Source organism: Phascolarctos cinereus, unplaced genomic scaffold, assembly GCF_003287225.1.
Source record: "Phascolarctos cinereus isolate Bilbo 61053 unplaced genomic scaffold, phaCin_HiC Scaffold_5;HRSCAF=322, whole genome shotgun sequence".
Taxonomy (NCBI): Eukaryota; Metazoa; Chordata; class Mammalia; order Diprotodontia; family Phascolarctidae; genus Phascolarctos; species Phascolarctos cinereus.
The window spans coordinates 137,727,941-137,738,160 of record NW_027555958.1 but is presented as its reverse complement, the minus strand read 5'-3'; the positions used below and the strand labels follow the sequence as shown (position 1 = coordinate 137,738,160).

The 10,220-nt window shown below is 37.3% G+C and overlaps 1 long non-coding RNA gene across 1 annotated transcript; it reads right to left on the bottom strand.

The window, feature by feature from the left end:
• Positions 1-624: 624 nt before the first annotated feature.
• Positions 625-8,315, bottom strand: LOC144457552 (uncharacterized). The gene is made up of 2 exons (XR_013486959.1): positions 2,525-8,315; positions 625-2,218 (listed from the first exon to the last, which is right to left on the bottom strand). It is a non-coding gene; the product is annotated as an uncharacterized LOC144457552 (long non-coding RNA).
• Positions 8,316-10,220: the final 1,905 nt, after the last annotated feature.

Here is a 10,220-nt window from a genome sequence, read left to right as displayed (position 1 = left end):
AGAATTGGACAACCATCTTCTCCAACAGAGAGCTAAGTAGAAGCTTGCCCACAGGCCAGGAAGCCACTGGTGAGAACCAATATTCTTCTTTAAACAATGGAAAACTGTCCATTTTTATTTCAAATTCTGGGGGGAAAATAGCATTCTCTCTCTTGAAGCCAAGTAATTCATGCTTGGTTTTGTCACTTACCCAAAGAAACTGAGTTTTAGGAGTCAGAAAAATTAAAGGGTTTTTTTTTAAATTTCTGAGGCTAATAGAAATGCATTCCAGGCTAAATTACTGATTAAAAAAAAAAACAACTTGTTAACTCTGTCACAATTAGATTAAGAAATCTATTTCATTTTTTAGAGAGAAAAGAATATTGCTTTATTTTTAAGTCCAGAAAAGTAAGTTTATAGATTTCATAAAATATATTTAAGTCTCTGTCTACTTATGTAAAATTCTTCAATTAATTGAATTATTTAAATGCCTTTTTTAAGGCAAAAATGTTGGTTTTTTGTTTTTACCTTCTTTACTGGGTATTTTTAATTAACTTGGTCAAATTGGTTACAACCTGATTTGTGGATCCAAATCAGTTTCAATTAGCTTTTGGCTTTCAAAACAGCTACTATGGCTACCCATCATTTCCATTCAACATTCATTTATTAAATGCTTTAGATATGTACAGTACTTAGTTTTCACCTGTACTTAAGGTAGAACAGAATGCTAATCACTGAGTCTATTCAGACACATGCATCCAAAAGCAATAATTAAAATCAGTGAAGTCATCTTTCAATACAAAGAACAATCAAATATAGCATAATAGTATACTGTATTATATGTAATATAGTATATGTAATGTGTGTTGTATATATAATATACTATATGGTATACAAACATGTATAACATGCACTGTTGTCTATAATACAATAACATGATAAAAGCATGCCATCCTTCATCTATGGAGTAGTTGGTGCTACTGACAAGCCTTCCACAAGGTGTGTTGCCTGTGTCTGCCCCATTTGACATGATGTAGTCAATATTTCATGAAGATCAGGAATTAAAACTATAAGATCAAAACTTGTTTTCTATGTTACTCTGAGAGTTATGATTATTGAACTATTCCAGTAACATGGGCACTGGCTAGAAGAAATTTATTTAGTTAGATTGAAAGGCAATTAACTTTAAATAGCCCTATCTTTTGTCCATGTCAGAAGCAGCAAAGACCTAGGTTAAATTCTCATCTCAGACCTATACCAGCTGTTACCCTAGCTGATCACAATGGGAGAAGTGACTTTCCCAGGGTCACACACAACTTTAAGACTCTAAGTTGCATTGTAGGTACTCATCTGCATTGTTAGAAGGCATTTCCTCAAGAGGTACCCTTTATCAAAAAATCACAGGTTCAATTTTTTAAAAAATGCTTCTATAAAAGCATGTGTTTGTGTAAAGATGCCCACAGACACTTTTATTTAAAATAATAAAACTAATTTCACTATAATAGGCCACAGTTAATATTGGCATGTGAAGAATGGCCACTACCAACCAACATGCCTTTTATTTTTACTATTATGTTTTTTTTTTTATGGTTCAAGCATTTTAATTCCCTTCTTCCTTGTTTCCTAATGTCTGATCAATTCAATATAGGCAAATTATCCTAAAATGAACTGTTGCATTTAGATAACAACTTCTTGATAAAATATTATTGTGACATCTAGTACAATCCCTCACACGTAATAGGCACTCAAGCAATATTTGTAGAAATGGCAATATTATTTTCTTTATTTGTAAAATAATAAAGCTAAAATTAGTGTGAGCATTCCTTCCTCCACTGATTCAAATTACATTTGCCCTAATAGATGATTTTTATGAGTTTTTAAGACCAAAACTTCCCACAATACCTAGTGGCCAGTTTTCAGTAATGAGTCTTTCCGGATTTACCCTATCTGGTCCTGGGAGTGTGATGTCAGGCCCATACTCAAAATCAGGCTAGAACAGGGAATGAATCTATGATGTCATTGGTAAAGGGAGGTAGGAAGTGAAGAATCCTTCTCTTATCAATGTAGGCTAACATCTCAGCAGCAACTTATACAGCATTAGAGAAGAGCTACTAGGACTCTAAGTGTTGAAGTGATAATGATTTGCCCAGGGTCACACAGCCAATAGAAATCTGAGGAAGAATTTGAATCCAGGTCTTCCAGGTCCCACAGCAGCTCTCTTTCCACTTCTCCACATCACCTTAAAATCCAAATGTTATAAATTAAAAATTGAAGCAGCATTTTAAAATAATTTATCATAATATTTCCCATTAGAATATGAACTTCTTAAGGGCAAAGAGATGTTTTTGTTTTTGTTGTTTTGTTTTGTTTTTGTATTTCTGTATATTTCTAGAGCTTAGCACAGTGCTTGATACATAGTAAACTTGTTGACTTAATGATAAATTAAAAAACTACTCAAATATTTAAAAGGTCTTAAGTTTATATAAGAAAAAAAGGATTGACCTAGTCATGTTTGAGTAGAGAAGATTTAGACAAAGATACTTACAAAAAGAGCTGGATCCTTGGGAACCTCATTCATAGGAAATAATCGGTTGTCTGAAACATCAGTGATGAGTTTCTACTATTCGTTGTCCTCATAAGGTCTCTGAAGAATAAATGGCTCCTGAAAAATCCCTAGTGCACAAGCAACCTTGTGGAGTGGGGAGGGAGCTGAAGACTCAGGAAAAAAAGCTTAACTCACATTGTAAGTAAAAATTTGTTAAGATATCTTTTAAAAAGAGACCTAGACAAAAACATGTTACAGATAACTGAAATCCTGGCCTAGTGAATGGTTTAGATTTAGAAACAAAACAAAAACCACTTCAGTCCTTTCCTCTTCATTTTGCTAGCAATGCTGTACTGAAAAATAGGAAATCATCATTTCTTTTAATAAACAGGAAATGCTTGCTATGCAAGCTTTAAGATTGGCTTTTGACTAGCATTTGGTTGTGGGGTTTCATGACTTTGAGAGCTCCACAAATCACGTAGGTGCATGTGTGGAAGAGCTGGGAGCTTAAATGATTGTTTTAAAGTGAGGTCTTATTGCTGGAAGTAGTTGTTCCATTAGAGTGAGAATTAAAGTTTGAGGAAGCTTGTTGGAAGGAAGCTTAATGTTGTGTGTATGTGTTTGTGTGTGTGTTTAGCACCCAGCACACTAATTTGTCACTGTGAATGGATGACTAAATACAGTCCTTATGTCATCATTGAGAATCTGCAGCATTTGCAGCCACACTATTAAGAAGCAGAGAGGGAATTGTTAATACTCCCTCCTCCTCCCAATGCAAGTACATTAAAATACTAAAGAGACACATTCTTGTTGACATAGAGCATGTAATGGTTTATAGACAAATTTGGGGGCTGCATCCTAAAAGACGACGAACAATCTATTCATTTCTTAGAACATCTTGAGATTTTGTCAGTCTCAAATATACAAGATTAGCAATGGTTTATTCCATAAACAAGCAAAGCCATCAATACTGAATCCAAATGAGAAGGTGTTGAATAATAAATCTCCCTAAATACTATTTTTCATCTATCCTTTTGGGATATTATCAATGCATATTCACTCACCAAACTTTGGACTTTGGAGAAACTGAAACATTGAAGGGATTCCTATCTCTGTTGTTGAAAGCAAATGTGATCCTGGTAAAGATAAGTGGTTGAAAGACCACAGAAACAATTGTCAAAGGATCAGAAATCTTAGCCAAAAGGAATTTAGGAGTCATTTAGTCCAAACCCCTCATTTTACAGATGAAGTTGAAGCCCAGAGATTAAGTGACTTGCTCATTGTCATTAGAGTAGGGAATGACAGAATGGGGATTTGAACTCTGAGTTCAGCATACTTTTTGGTACCCTAACAATGGAAAAAAAAAAGATAGGGATCCTAAGATGTCTGTCCTTCCTATAAGTCATAGCATGAACTCATTTGTATCACATTCCCTGAATGAGACTTGGTTAAAGGCTTTCTTCAATATTTTGCTATCTAATTAAGATGATCCTAGATTCTCCAAATCTGTGTTAATGGACTGAAAACTCTGACAGTTTAAATGGAAGGGCTTAAATATAGACAAGTGACATATTGTGGCTGTCATCTGAGGACCAGCCTAGCTAAGTGCAGGGAGGCTCATCACCTTAAAAAAAATGGCCATCAGATGATTAATTTTTGCAAATGGTAACAAGTAAAGGGGTCACAGCATGTGTCAGAGAAAACAGCATCACCATTGATGAAATTACAATCAGAGGTATATAGAACTGGAATTCTCCCCCTCTCCCACCTCATCTCTTAAAATTCTTAGCTCCCTTCAGGGGTTTCCTCTTACAAGAGGCCTCTCTTGATTGACCTAATTGTTAGTACTAATTCCCTCTCACTCACTAAGATTTTGTATTTATCACATATTTTGTATATAAAATTTAGAGCAAGAAGGAAGTTAAGAGGCCATGTAATTCAACCCCTCATTTGACATTTACTTATCTGATCACATGTAGCTCATTACTGGTTTTTCAGTTACTCAGAATTTGACTTCCTTTGGGCAAACTTTCTGTTCACATTGTTCTAGGCCTTTTGTGTATAGTTCTTTTGGTTCTGCTTATTCTTTTGGCTTTGCTTATTTTTTCCCAGGAGAACAGAAGTTCCCTGAGGGGCAAGGACTTCTTTTCATTTTTGCCTATGTGTTCCTAGTACCTAGCACCGTACCTGGAAGTGACCTCCAAGGTCATCTAGTACATCATCCTCATTTTAGTAATGTGACTTTTCTAAGGTCACACAGGCGATAAAAAACAGAGCTAGACTTGAACCCAAGTCATCAAATTCCCAACTCAGTGCTCTTTTCCTATTCAATATAGAGTAAATATAGTCTTCACTGAGTTTTCTGCCTCTTTTTGTCTCCTTCATCAGGTTTGCACTGTCTTTTTTTTTCTCCACGGTCCCCTACCCCCACTCACTGAAGCTTGATTTAAGCTTCCCCAAACCTAGAATATGACAAGAAGATGCTATAAATTGTCCACCTTGTAAATGTTCTTCTCTGAAAATTCCACCTAACACCAGACTGAAAAGATGCATGTGATAAATTATTTTCTGGCTTGTAAAAGATATCACAGTCTCTACTTGGTCATTAATTCTAATATTCATTTTTACTTGGCCCAGACCAGATGCTTTTGATAAATATTTCTGAACAAGTTGCCTCTAGGATAGCTGCATAGTTCAGTCAGGTGGAGTATATTAAATTAAGGTCTCTGATCGGGGGTTATTTATCAATGATCCTCTGGTGTAAGAACCATTCAGAAAGCTCATGTGTGTAGATCTCAAGTTAACCATTCTTTGGGAATATCCAAGTCTAAGGCTCGTTCTTCAACCAAAGCCAGAATATAAAATGGCAGCTCTCTACGCCAATGGAACAATGTGCTTGGAATGTTAGATGCATATTTTTTGTGCCCCTTAGGTTTGATCACCTTTGTCTCACTTGCTTCGCCCTTGCTACTGTTCTGTTAGTATAACATAATAATGAACAAGTATGTGATACAACTACCCAATGAAAAACGACATTAATTTGCTCATGTTAGTGATAATTTGCTTACGATACCAACATCTCAACGGTTTATCAATATGATGAAAATGAGCAGCAATAGTGTTATCAAACACCTGCAAACTGATAAAATATTTTGGAAGACAAAATATACACATGTCATTTGTCTTTCGTTTATGAAGAGAACCAATGACATCATAGGTGATATATTGACTTGCACATGAATTGTGTTTAAGTGAGGCAGAGTTGTACAAAGTCATCAGCCTCACTCTCTCTTCTTGAGTCATTGAGCCCAGTGGCAAGACAAAAGTCAAGATGACTGGCAATGGCCCAGGATGCAGTGGATGACCAAGCTCTAGGAGATTCATAGTGCCCGTTTAAGCTGCCTCCATAGCTGTCAGAACAAATTGCTGTCATCTGCTCATTCTGCTGGGGAAAGTTTTCACATTCTTGGGGTAGTCATCTGCCTAACTCACCAATGGGTTTGAGGCCTGTTGGTTACCCTTAACCTGCTTTAGCCCATCTGTTGAGATGGTTTACTGGGGTATGGCCATGGCACATTCTACAGCTTCTTGGAGCAAAGCGTGAGAGTGAGGTGAAGCTGGACACCAAAGGTGGATAAGCAACCTTGTAAAAGGCTCAGCAAGCCCTTACACCAGAGGTGCTAGTCCTCCCTGAACACCCCATATACCTCTATACACATAAAGCAACACTCAGTAGCACAAGGCACTCTCTTTAGCCCAAAATGGAACAGACTTTCTTAGGAAGCAAGTGGATTTCCCTTCTCTAGAATTTGTTATGTGAAGGCTGGCTGATCATTTAATGGAGCTGCTATAGATGGAGGCCTTGTTCTGTTATGATTTGTACTAGATGTTCACTAAAGTCCTGTAGAGTTCTAAGATTCTGTGTACATAAGGGTTAAGCTGGAGGGAGTGCTCCCTAACAAAACTTAGAGCAGGAAAGCTCCATGACAAGAGGGGACTCAAACTATCAACTATTCTCACTTCCAAAGCAAAGAAGGAGGAACGTGGGTGGTACTGTGAATTGGAAAAGAAGAGCCAGATAAGCAAAGGCGAGAGGTAGGAAATCATCACCTGAGGAGATAGTGGCAGGGTAAATAGAGATCTGCCTCTGGAGTCAGCAAGACCTGATTTCAAATCTGACCTCAGACACTTGGTTATACAATCCTGGGCAAGTCATAACCTTATAACCTTGCTATGATCTAGGCAATTCTCTAAGCTGCTGAAAAGACGCCAACTTGCATTGGTAGAGGAAGAGCCCTTATCTGAGAGTTCCTATTATCACAAGCCCAGTCCCTCACTCTAACCTTAACGTCCCTTCTAGGCTTCTATGATTCTAGTAAAGCACTTAGTTTAGATTTCTAGTTATTAGTGGATATTCCTAGTTAATTTCTAAGAGAGAGCTAGTTAATGATGGATAAATAGCTGTGTCATTCTCTGGACTTCTCTCTCTTCTCCTCTTCTCATTCTACCCTTACCACAACCATCCAACATATATAAAATAAAATAGATTTTATTTGATTTTCTTAAATATTTCAATGTGTAATAACTTGACTAATGTCAGTAAATAATCATGTGATTCTTTTATTGGGGTTCTTCTGGGGAGCCTAACTCTTGCACAAATATCCTACCTTCCTGTTAGTAGGAGGATCATAGGTAGAGCCTCTTTACTAGAAGTTAGATATAGCCCAAGGATTTATTTCTCTGCATAACACTACACCTCTGGGTTTTCCTGTTGGGAGATGCCAGTTTTGGCTATTGTTGAAAAAGTCAATACTTGAGTGTAGCTTGAGCAGCAGCTTTGGACACAGATTTCACTGTTTATTTTTAGTTTTTCCTTTTATTTCCCTTTCTTTTCTTCAAAGGAAGACTCAATTTGACTGCTTCTAGTGTAAGTGAGTTTCATCTTCCTGGCATGAGAGTTTACATTATGTATTTTTCAGTTTACAAAAATCTATTTGTGGTGACCTCTCAGTTCATGGATATCAAAAACACAGAAGATGAAAATACCAGACTCAAACACTCTTGAGAATGAAAAATACCTAAGGTGAAATATGAGTTCTTTATTTCCAGCCAGTAGATTATAGTCTCAGAATGCCTATTAAAAATAAGCATTCTTTACCTCTATCCTCTGGGATTAATAAGAGTATCCAATGAAAACTCAATAAATGTTTGCTCACAGTAAAGATGGCATGGAGAATTTGATTCCAGGATATATAGTGACTTGACCTGATGATCCTTATACTTAGGAGTAAAGAGGTGGTGCTCTGGACCTAGAGTCAGGAAGAGCTTGACTCCAAGTAAGACTTCAGACTCATATTAACTATGTAGAATGTATGGGGTGTTCAGGGAGGACTTGAGCCTCTGGTGTGAGCCCTTTTCAGGGGATGATCATCTACCCTTGGTGTCCACCTTTCACCCAACCCATACTTGTGACTCCAAGAAGCTGTAGGATGTGTAGAGGCCACACCCTGCTAAAACTATCTCGGCAGATGGACTAAACCAGGTTGAGGGTAACTTACAGGTCTCAAACCCATTGGTGAGTTAAGAGGATGTCTACCCCAAACATGTGAAGACTTGCACAGGCTGACTGGGCAGATGAGAATAATTTATTCCAAGAGCCATGAAAGCAGCTGAAGCAAGCATCGTGGAGCTTGGTTAGACACTGAAGATGCCAAGTTCATCCACTGCATCTTGGGCTATTACCAGTCATCCTACTTTGCCTTGTCACTGGACTTCAATGACTCAGGAAGAGAGTGAGGCTTGCAACTTCGTGTAACTCTGCCTCACTTAAATCCAAGTCACGCATAAATCAAGACATCGCCCCGTGATATCATGGATTCTCTTCAAATAAAAAAAAAAGGACACAAAACTTTGTGGCCCTAAGCAAGTCACTTAACTGCTGTCTGCCTCAGTTTCTTTGTCTGCAAAATGTGGATAATTATAGTTTCTACTATCAGGACTGTTATGAAAATAAGATGAGGATATTTGTAAAATGCTTCATAAGCCTTAAAGCACTCTATTAATTAGTATTCTCTGCATTGAGGAGATTCACTGACTGCCCCCCTAGTGGCCAGTAGAAATATAATAGCTCCCTGAGGAGCTATGATTGACATAATTTCAGTAATTCATTTTCTGCAATCCCAGTGTGCTCTGTGTGTATCCCTGTTTGGAAGATATTGGGTCTTTACAAATGATACCTCTAAAAGGAATGTGAGAGCACATGCTTTATATTATAGCACTCATTCCCAGGACTTGTAACCCAGCTCTGATATTTATTAGCTGTATAAGCATGGAAAAATCCCTTCCCTTTTCTGAACCTTATTTTCATCATCAGTAAAATAAGAAATCATCATACTTTCACTAGTTACCTTAGAGTGATATTCTGGAGAAAGTACTTTATAAAATATAAAGAGTTATATAAATATAGGTAGTTATTATTTGGGGGAGAGGGAAGGCTCAAAGTCTATAAAGGAGGCTTCAGACCAATAATATATGCATAAAAAGCAGGAATCTAGAACAAAGGTAGAAGATGATATCCTCACAGCTGATCTACTAACCATTTTTCTTCCCATTTCCCCTTATTTGTGTGGGGAAACCCAGAAGATTTAATGTGCTGAGGGAAGTTATGGTACCTAAGAACTATACTGTGGCAGTTTCTTGAAAAGTACCTCTCTGAAAAGTTAACCAAAATTGTTTAAGGATGAATGCAAGTTCATAATCAGATACGTACTGTAGTTGACAAGGACTTTCTAACCCTGAACCAGATAGAGGCTTACTACCAAGAGGATATGAGTTCCAAAGACAAACAAAATGCTAACTAACTCTGATTTGCAAGTCAGCTGGTCATCCTTGTGCTGACTCTGGGAACTGACAGCCTCTCTTCATTTAAAGAAAAAAAAACTGAACTCCATATGAGGCTATCTCCCTAGTCCAATGACTGGATCTATAAGAGTTTCACTTGCTCACTAAAAGTCCTAGGACTTAATCTAAAGTTTTCTTCTTTCCTTCCTTCCTTCTTTCCTTCCTTTATTCCTTTCTTTTTTTTCTTTTTCTCTTCTTTCTTCTTTCTTTTTCTTTTCTGTTTTTGGACCTGTGTTTTGTGTAGGGAGTATAGAACATCTTCTATCAATGTAAAATCTATACCTTCTCTGAGAGGTTAAGTGACTTACCCAAGATTATTCACACAGTTATGTGTCAGAGGCAGAACCTAAACTCAGGTCTTCCTGACTCTAAGGCCAATTCTCTACTTCTTTTTAATGAGGCTGCCTTTTAAGGTAGAGGCTTAAAAAATGAAAATGGGAGAGCAACTACTCCTCTTCTGGGGAAGATCTATGCCTTTTATCTTTTCTCTGTTGAAAACTACTTCTAAGATCCAATTGATAGCATCAATTGGCAGTACACTGTCCAGCAGAGAGATGGAAAGTGGCATGGAATAGCAGAAATGATGTGATGTGAAACCCAGCAATGAGCAGCAGTGGAGATAGTGACCTGGGGAGGCAGGCCAAGTGAGAGAAGCACACTGACATCATCAAAAGACGTTGGTGTTAGCATCAGAAGCATAAACTGTCCCTTATGCACATGTTCTGGTTTTATGAGTTCACTGCCTGTTTGCCTTTCCAAATATATATATAATGGCCACATATATTCTCTTTTTTGT